The 8,955-nt window shown below is 37.6% G+C and overlaps 1 long non-coding RNA gene across 1 annotated transcript; it reads left to right on the plus strand.

Annotated features, from left to right (window-relative positions):
* Positions 1-1,519: 1,519 nt before the first annotated feature.
* On the plus strand, positions 1,520-3,609 carry LOC126623898 (uncharacterized). Its single transcript, XR_007623928.1, has 2 exons — positions 1,520-1,672; positions 3,366-3,609. It is a non-coding gene; the product is annotated as an uncharacterized LOC126623898 (long non-coding RNA).
* Positions 3,610-8,955: the final 5,346 nt, after the last annotated feature.

Genomic DNA, 8,955 nt, shown 5'->3' on the forward strand with positions numbered 1-8,955 from the left:
AATTGACCATACCAAATTAATCGGACATACACTATATAGTACCTAACCGACCATACCGAATGGATAAGACCTAATTGATAGTATCTAAATAATTAAGGTGCATTCATATAGGTACTATGATTTAGGTGCATTCATATAGGTACCATGATTTAGGTGCATTCATATAAGTACCATGGTTTAGGTGCATTCATATGAGTACCATGGTTTAGGTGCATTTGACTTAGTACTATGATTTATGTGCATTCGACTAGGTTATATGATTTAAGCACATTAGGACATGGTTTAAGTGCATTCGATTATGTAAAATATATGATTAGACTATTTATATTTCCTCTATGCTTTGAATGGTGATAATGAATAATTTGAATCAGATATTTGTTAATTCTTGTAACGTATCACTAATATTTTTTTGAATTATGTTTATCATTTTAGAAAGTCAGACAATAATCAATGTCAAAAAATATGGAGCTAATTAAAATCAAATATTTAATAGGGGCATTATAGGAACAAAAAAAACACAATAAATATTTCAAAACAAGAAAATATAAATTTTAATATTTATGGTGACATGGAAATTTAGTCAAAGGACTATAATGAATATATAATCTAACATAAGGTTTTAATTGAATTTCAATCTTTATCAAGGATTAAAATGGAGAAACCCCTTAATAATGTGGATTCTTAACAACGCAGATTGTCCTTATAAAACTAGATAAATCTAAAATAATTAAGACATTCATTTATAGTGAATAAAATAAACGAATATGGTTCTTAAAAAATATTCTAATTTATTTCAACTGTCATACGACTTCCGGTTTGGTGATTGTTGGCAGAGTTGATATAGAAATACATTATCGAATGGTCTCCACAAAAACGTACGTAAAAACAAAAAATAAACATTTCGTTAGGACATAAACAATTACATCCTTTGATAATAAAGAAAGCAACACGAATGATTCTTCTTTAATCGAAACACTAAAGCCTGAATCCCTTAGAAATATTATAGCAACTTGAGTCACATGCTTCTTCCAGTTAGCAACACCTAGTGTGATGATGAAGAAAGCAACACGATTGTGTATTCTTCAATCGAAACATCAACCCTGAATTAAAAATAGCATAGCAACTAGAGCTACAAATTTACAGTTAGCAACGGTTAGTGTGATGTAACTCAAATACAATCTCAATACTATGTTTGCTACATATTGAATAAATAAGAAACGAATTTGAACAATATTGCTGCTAACATATTGTGACAAAATCAATTTAAAAAGATAAATTAAGACTAAATAAGAGCAATTCAATTAATAAGCCTTACTCAATAGAGAAAGCAAAGCCAAACCGGCAAAACCCAAAACTCTTTTATCTTATTCAGTTAAAAGATTAATAACTTAAAAATTAAAATTTTCCATCACTTACATACATAGAAACACGTAATGTACCATCCATATTTATGTAACAACTAAAAATTTCTCATCTTTTCTCTCAAAACCCACAAAACGCCACCTTTTTATTTCAAAGAAGCCACATTTCCCCCTTTCCCTTTACTTCTTCTACAGAGGAGAGTCTAGGGTTTAACAAACATGTCTTCTGCTTCTCAGTTCCAAGCCCACCATGGCCATGGCCTTCCCCATTTTTCAGTGCAGTCCCCTGAGACCTGCCATATTCAAGAAAGGTACCTTCTTTATCTTCCTCATTTAATTAATTAACTAATTTGTTGAGCTGTAAGTTTGCTACAGATAAACTCATAACCCCTGTTTTGTGTTAGGCTTTTGAAGGTGTTTTGGTAATCAGCAAATGCTTGTTCGTTTTATTTGTGATTGTGAGTAATGGGTTGTGATTATTTTGTCGATTTGTAAGTTTAGTGATCAGATTTCTTTCAGCATACATTGTGGGGTTCTTTGATTCAGAGAGAGAGAGAGTGTGTGTATGAGAGTTTTTCGATTTGTTTGTTTGATACAAGCAATATTGAGGGAGGGGAAATTGAACTTAGGACCTCGGGTGAAGGGGTAAACGCCTTATCGCTTGAGCTACAAGCCCCTTGTTAGTCCTTACACTGTTAGGTTTGTTTGACAATGCTGATTTTCATCCAAATTTTGGATCTTTTAAGGAATTTAAGAGAAAAAGATCATGTTCATGTGGGTTTCTTTTAACTAGTCCAGTTTGTTTTGTATTCCTAGTACATTACCGCGATGGTGATGTATACATTTTCTACAAGGTTTCTTGTATTTGTCCTATTGAATGCTAGACATACCTTGCCTAATCACGACTTCAACTTCCTTTACGGATTTATGCTGAAGAATTCGATACAGTTATAACAGCTGGTGGGAAATTTGACTATTAAGATGAATTACTTCAGAGGATCGGATATCATAACTCTCACATGCGGCTTAGATGGGGAGGATATCCTTAGGACCAGGAGAGAGGGGAGAGGCATTGTGATTTGTTGTACAATGAATGTGCAAAACATGTGCAAAAGCCAGTAGATGTCAATGCGGTTTTGTTTTATTTTAATATTTGATTTCAGAATATGAAAATCTCTAATGAGCTTTCACGTACATTTTTAGTCTTTTAAGAATTGAGACCTCTAGGCTCTAGGCATATATCTCTATAAAAGCATATGCATTTGTACCTTATTGTTAGAGTGGGCAGTGACTTATGGGTATGGAGCACATGCATATGGACCTTGTTGCAGCAAACATATGTCATGATCGAGGGGAAAGTTTTACAAGAAAAGAGGAAAAGATGATGACGTAATAGTTTAGAAAATATTTTCCACCTTTAATACCAGTTTAGGTTGAAACTTTCTGTAAAATTTAAGTTTAGGAATTTTCTTTGCTGAAGCCAAGGAGTTTCCGTCTTGCTTTGTATTTCCAAGTGGTTATTTAAGCTCAGTACATCGGGATTAATGTTTTGAACTAGTTCGGTTATCTTTTGTAGTTTATTCCTTGGCCAAAGCAACTAGGGTCAGATTTAGTTGAACTGTACTCAATGGTCAAGCCTAGCGCTTGGTGTGCATTGCATTCTCACAATGGTTTCATGCCCAAGAACTTGATATTTCCGACAAAATTTTAGGTAATAGGCTTGAAGAGAGAGAATCATAAGTTTTTCAGGGTCATATTGCTTTCTCAGAACCTCCTTGTTTTTAACACATTGCTTAAACCTCCTAATTTCAAGTAACTTATGATGAAGCATAATTTATCCAGTGATTCAGATACGAGAATTTGGAAAATTACAGAAACAGTTCACTTTTAGGTTCTTCAAATGGAGTAATTATTGGTTTTGTTCAGATCAGCAATGCTTATTTATAACTGCTAATTTGTATCTAGTTTTCGTTTACTAACACTTGTTCTGTTTGATCAATTTAGGTTCAGGGACAGTAATGGCTGCTCGAAGGAACATGATCCCCTCAAACATTGTACATGAAAGATTTTCTCGTTAAAGGTACTGTTGTTGGGTTTATGTATTTGTAATACATAAAGGTTTGACATAGGGAATGAAGCCGATTGGTCCGTGTAGCATAGTTAGAAATCTAATATTCACAAATTGTTGTAAAGTGCGATCACATTGACATATTTTGGATAATATATTTGGTGCTGCAACTTCTGGCTATAGGCTTATCATAATAATTTGGTATCTAACTCGCAATTTGCAAGTGGAGGGAAATATCACGGAAGTCTATTTTTAACTTGATCTCCCTGCATGATATGACAAGGCTCTCTTTAGAAGTTTACATAGTTTCTTGGTTTTTGTTATGGCAAGTAGTGACGATTAGACTCCCCTTAGACCTGGCTGCCCCTGCCTTCTTCTTGGTTATGAATCCTGATGACATCTATGCATGATCTAGTGGGAGTGAAAAAGATCCCCTGAAGAAATCTGCAACACCTATTCTCTTGAACAATGTGGGTCTCTCTGGGTAATGAGGCTCGGTGCAGGTCCCGTATCTCTGTCCAGTTTCGGGCTGTAAAATGTGGCTATGGACAGCCTCTCGTTCTCCCGATTAACCGTTGCATGATGTTCGATGCTGCGGTAAATTCAATCTGTCACAATCTGTCAAATGTGAGAGACATCTAGCTAATGTCAATCTAAATTATGCATTCAAATTAACAGCCTAATAACGTAACATATGATATTATTTGACAATAAAAGCATTGTTCAGGGGTTTTAGAGGAGCCCAAATCTCATCCTTGTTTTAATCTGAAGGCCTTCGATTTCATTGACCACGAGGACAACGTCCGAGCAAGGGTTGAGGCCAATGGCGAGCCTAATGGTAAATTGAGGAAAAAAAAGCATTTCATTAAAAAAAAAAGAGTAGATCTTGAGGTGTTCACGGGAAGGAAAAGACTTAATAGGAAGCGAAGTTGAAGTCAATTTATTCAATCGAAAAGATGAACCTAGGGTCTAATATTGGAGATGTTTTTGTCCTACTTAAAAGTGTGATACCATCTTTTGAATCATATTTTATAAACCATATGATGTGTAAGTTGATGGTTGGAAACCTTCTTTTTAGACCATATTTTTTGAGTCATTAAAGATGAAATCCAAGTATTAACAGACATACCATGTGGTCGACAACACACCTATGCAATATCACTTCACACTACTAGACAATATTAGGTTGTCAATAACATATCAAGATGATTTTCGTATAACTTGCACAAAAACTATGCTACAATACTATAGTGCTATTTGAGAACATTGTGTTGAGAATGTATTTCAAATTAATGTGAGAATGGGTTTGCAATAGCTTATAAATAAATTGAGGTTCTACTATAAATCCAATTAGCAAACGTTTTTCATGGTATCAGTGTTGGTTGTCCAACGTGTGAAGCCAACGGCCATACGTACTCCAGTGTTGTCCACGCATTTGACCTGAAAATTCGTCACTCATGAGAAGCATATTAAGAATTTATTCCACATTGATGGGAGAATAAACCTTGCATGAGTTTATAAGTAAGCCGGTTACTCTCCTATATTATCAATTAGTTTTATAATGAAATCTCAACTTTGTTTCACATTATTGCGATATTATTCTAACTTTGAGAGTACACGGTCGTTTGTTTTTAATATTATTTTATACAAATACAATGTACCTGGATTTTAGACAAGATCCAAAGTTAGATTTCTTTGGTGCCCCCAATTGTGTTACTTCTTGAACAAAAATAAACAAACAAACAAGTTGTATTATTTCAGAAAATGACTCACTAATTCTGTTGATGCACAAAATCAGTGAGGATTTTGGTACAACAGAAAGTGTTAAGATTGTGACATTCGCTAGATTACTCCGGTCACTAGTGTGGATAAATATGTAAATGGATAGAGACAGGGAAGCAAACACAAGATATACGTGGTTCACCCAGATTGGCTGCGTCCACGGAGTAGAGGAGTTCTCATTAATTGTGAAGGGTTTACACAAGTACATAGGTTCAAGCTCTCCTTTAGTGAGTCTAGTGAATGATTTAGTACAAATGACATTAGGAAATATTATGAGAGAATGATCTCTATTTATAGAAGAGAGTTTCTAGTTTCATTCTGACATTGACATGTGTCGTGTTGTGATTGGCTTCTGATCTTGACATATGTCGCGCTATGATTGGCTTCTGATGTCGACACGTGTCGCGCTGTGATTGGCCTCCTGGTTGGAGGGAAACTCTTCTGGGTCATCGATGGTATAACGTTGACCAGTGCTCAGTAGTTTTGGGATTGGTCAAGTATGGTACAAACAGTGCTCCCCTAAGTTCCCGAGTGAGGGAAGCTCCTCGGTTGGGGACTTGCAAGATCCAAGCCATTGAGTAATCACGAAACTTCTAAGTACCGAAGTGTGGTATCATTTTCACTTGCCTTATCTGTCTCATATGTAGATGTGGCATCTTCTTTGGAAGTACTTTTCCTTCTTCCAGGGGTGGTATCTTTAACCGATGAAGATGTACAAGGTAATGTATCAATTTCACTTGAAGCTTACTTGTAGTTTCGGGCTTGGTTAAGTGCGATACAAACCCTATAGTAGGAGTCTCCCAAATCACCGAGCTAGGAGATTTTCCGAATGAGGTAACAGACAAGGTAAGCAATCAGACTTCCAAGCAAGCAACCTGGATTAGAGGTTCGACTTCGGCTTTCGGTTGATTGTTCTCCTTCTCCTTGTGTCGTAAACAGCAACAAGGATAAGAAGAAGCAAATGGAGAAGAAATGATATAAGATACTTTTGCTTTTGAAGAAGTAACTTTCCACAGGCTTATTCTTGAACTGGGCTGAAGGGTTTTCTGGTTTCCTCTAGAGTATAAGGCCGACTCAAGAATTTGAGGGTCAAAACAACTCCATCAAATCTAGAGTACGTTCGACCCTGATGATATGTGATACTTTTGCTGTTGAGAAAGTAGTGGATGTATCAGCACATGTTCTGTTACGCTTGCCTCCACATGCTTCCTTGTATCATTCTCACTTGCCCTATTTATTCCTCAGGCATGTGTGGTATCTTCTCTGGAAGCATAAGATGTTGAAGATGAGTACTTGAGAGCAATGCTAGGTAAGTAATCAGGTAAGGGGTTCCAGGCAGTCAGTTCCTGACTGGAAGCTTGATTTCAAGTGCTGACTGGTTGCTTTATTTCTCCTTGTCTTGCAGGTAAGAACAAGGGCAAAGGAAAAGACAGGGAAAAAGCATGATATGGGATACTCTTGCTTTTAACCCTGATGATATGAGATACTCTTGCTCTGGTCTGGCTTGTTTGCAGAGGTATTATCGGGGGGAAAAGAAGCTGAGTATTTCGAGAGACTCTGCTGAGAGTGCCTTCTCGGATGTGAAGAAAAGTTGAGCATTTTTTTATTTGCAGGTCTGCCTGGCTGTGGAGGATGGAGGTCGACATATATATGTGTCTCCCTAACAACAAGTAGTAGTGTTATTCCTTTACCCTTCTTGGTCATAGCAATGTAGTGGGAGATGCAAACTTCACGTGTTTTAACTTTGTCAGAGCATTTTGAAAAAGTGGTATGTGGTATCTGGAAAGCTGATGTTGCATGTGAAGATTGCAGACAAGCTTTATCCAAGGAAATCTGGCTCTCGAAGTTCAAAGAGCGGTGCCTCTTCGGTTTTCAAGCAAGCAATCATGTCGAGGATCTAGCTCTCGAGATTCAGATAACGCTGCCTTTTCAATTTTTGAGAAAGCAATCCTGTTTGGAGTCTGACTCTTGATATTCGGATAGCAGTGTCTCTTTGATTTTTGAGAAAGTAATCCTATTGGAAGTCTGGCTCTTGAGATTCGGAGGGTCGTGCCTCTTCAATTTTTGAGCACGTAATCCTGTTAGGAGTTTGGCTCTCGGGATTCAGAGAGTGGTGCCTCTTCGATTTTTGAGCAAGCAATCTTGTTAGGAGTGTTTTCTCGAATGTGAGTAAAGGTTGGGCATTTTTGCCAGTCTGCCTTGCCACGAAGCACGGAGGTTGACACACATTGGGACTTTCTAGTTATCAAACAGTGGTGTTGTTCCTTTACCCTTGTGGGTAATAGTAGGGTAGCTGGACTTTCAAAATTTATGTGTCTAAACTTTGTCAGATATCTTTGGCAAAGTTATCTGTGGTACCCGATGAGCTGATGTTGCGTGTGGAAAGTGGTGCCTCTTTGGAATCCGAAGAGTGGTGCCTCTTCGATTTTTGAACCAACGGCCCTGTTGCCCTTTCTTTTATAAGAGCACCAATTGTGTGCAAGAAATACATTCAGAGAGTTATTGCTTGTAGGAATTTTCCCCTTACTTCAGAGATTTATTGCACCTCATTTCTCCTTCATCATTTCTGAGAATGTCTGGCCCATCCGACCGTCGTTTTGACTTGAACTTTGGTGAAGAGGCAGCCATGCCTTCTCAAGACAACATATAGCACCCATCATTCTTATCCTCTACTGGTCCTCTTACCGTTGGGGACTCTGTGATGAAGAATGATATGACCGCTGCAGTGGTGGCCAGGAACCTTCTCACTCCCAAAGATAACAGACTATTTTCCAAACAATCTGATGAGTTGGCTATTAAGGATTATCTGGCTCTCAGTGTTCAGTGTGCAGGTTCTGTGTCTAATATGGCCCAACGCCTATTTGCTCGAACCCGTCAAGTTGAATCATTGGTGGCTGAAGTGATAAGTCTCAAACATGAGATCAGAGGGCTCAAGCATGAGAATAAACGGTTGCACAGGCTCGCACATGACTATGCTACAAACATGAAGAGGAAGCTCAACCAGATGCATGAATCTGATGGTCAGATTTTACTTGATCATCAAAGGTTTGTGGGTTTGTTCCAAAGGCATTTATTGCCTTCGTCTTCTGGGGTTGTACCGCGTAATGAAGCTCCAAATGATCAACCTTCGATGCCTCCTTCTTCTAGGGTTCTGCCTAGTATTGAGGCTCCGAATAATCACACTTTGGTGCCTCATCTTTCTGGGGCTCTGCCGACTACTGAGACTACTCCTGAGCAACCTTTGTGAATGCTCCATTTTGTTTGTTTATTTTGATTCATGTATATGTACATAGTTGTAACTTATCGGAGATATCAATAAACAAGTTTTGCTTCATTTCAACGTATTGTGTTAAATACACCAAGGCTTTCTTCACTAAGTTCTTTGAATTTTTCCTTTTGTTGAAACTTGTATGTTGAAGTTTTGTGAGTGAAGCATGTAGGTTAAGGTAATGCTCCCTTAATTTCCTGAGTGAGGAAAACTTCTCGGTTGGAGACTTGAAAAAATCCAAGTCACTGAGTGGTCGTAAGACTTCCGAGTATCAAGATGCAGTAGCATATGGTAGGAGTCCCCCAAGTCTCCGATCGAGGGAGTTGACTAATGAGGTGTCTTGCTAGTAGCCAAGTTTCCAAAGTAACAAAACTTCACCATTTTCCTTTCTAAGTGGTAGCCCAAAACTCCTCCTTCATATATATTTGTTATAAAAGTTGTTAGGCCTAAAAAGAGGAGGCCTTGGCATTTTATTT

This window comes from Malus sylvestris, chromosome 5 (assembly GCF_916048215.2).
Source record: "Malus sylvestris chromosome 5, drMalSylv7.2, whole genome shotgun sequence".
In the NCBI taxonomy this organism is placed as follows: Eukaryota; Viridiplantae; Streptophyta; class Magnoliopsida; order Rosales; family Rosaceae; genus Malus; species Malus sylvestris.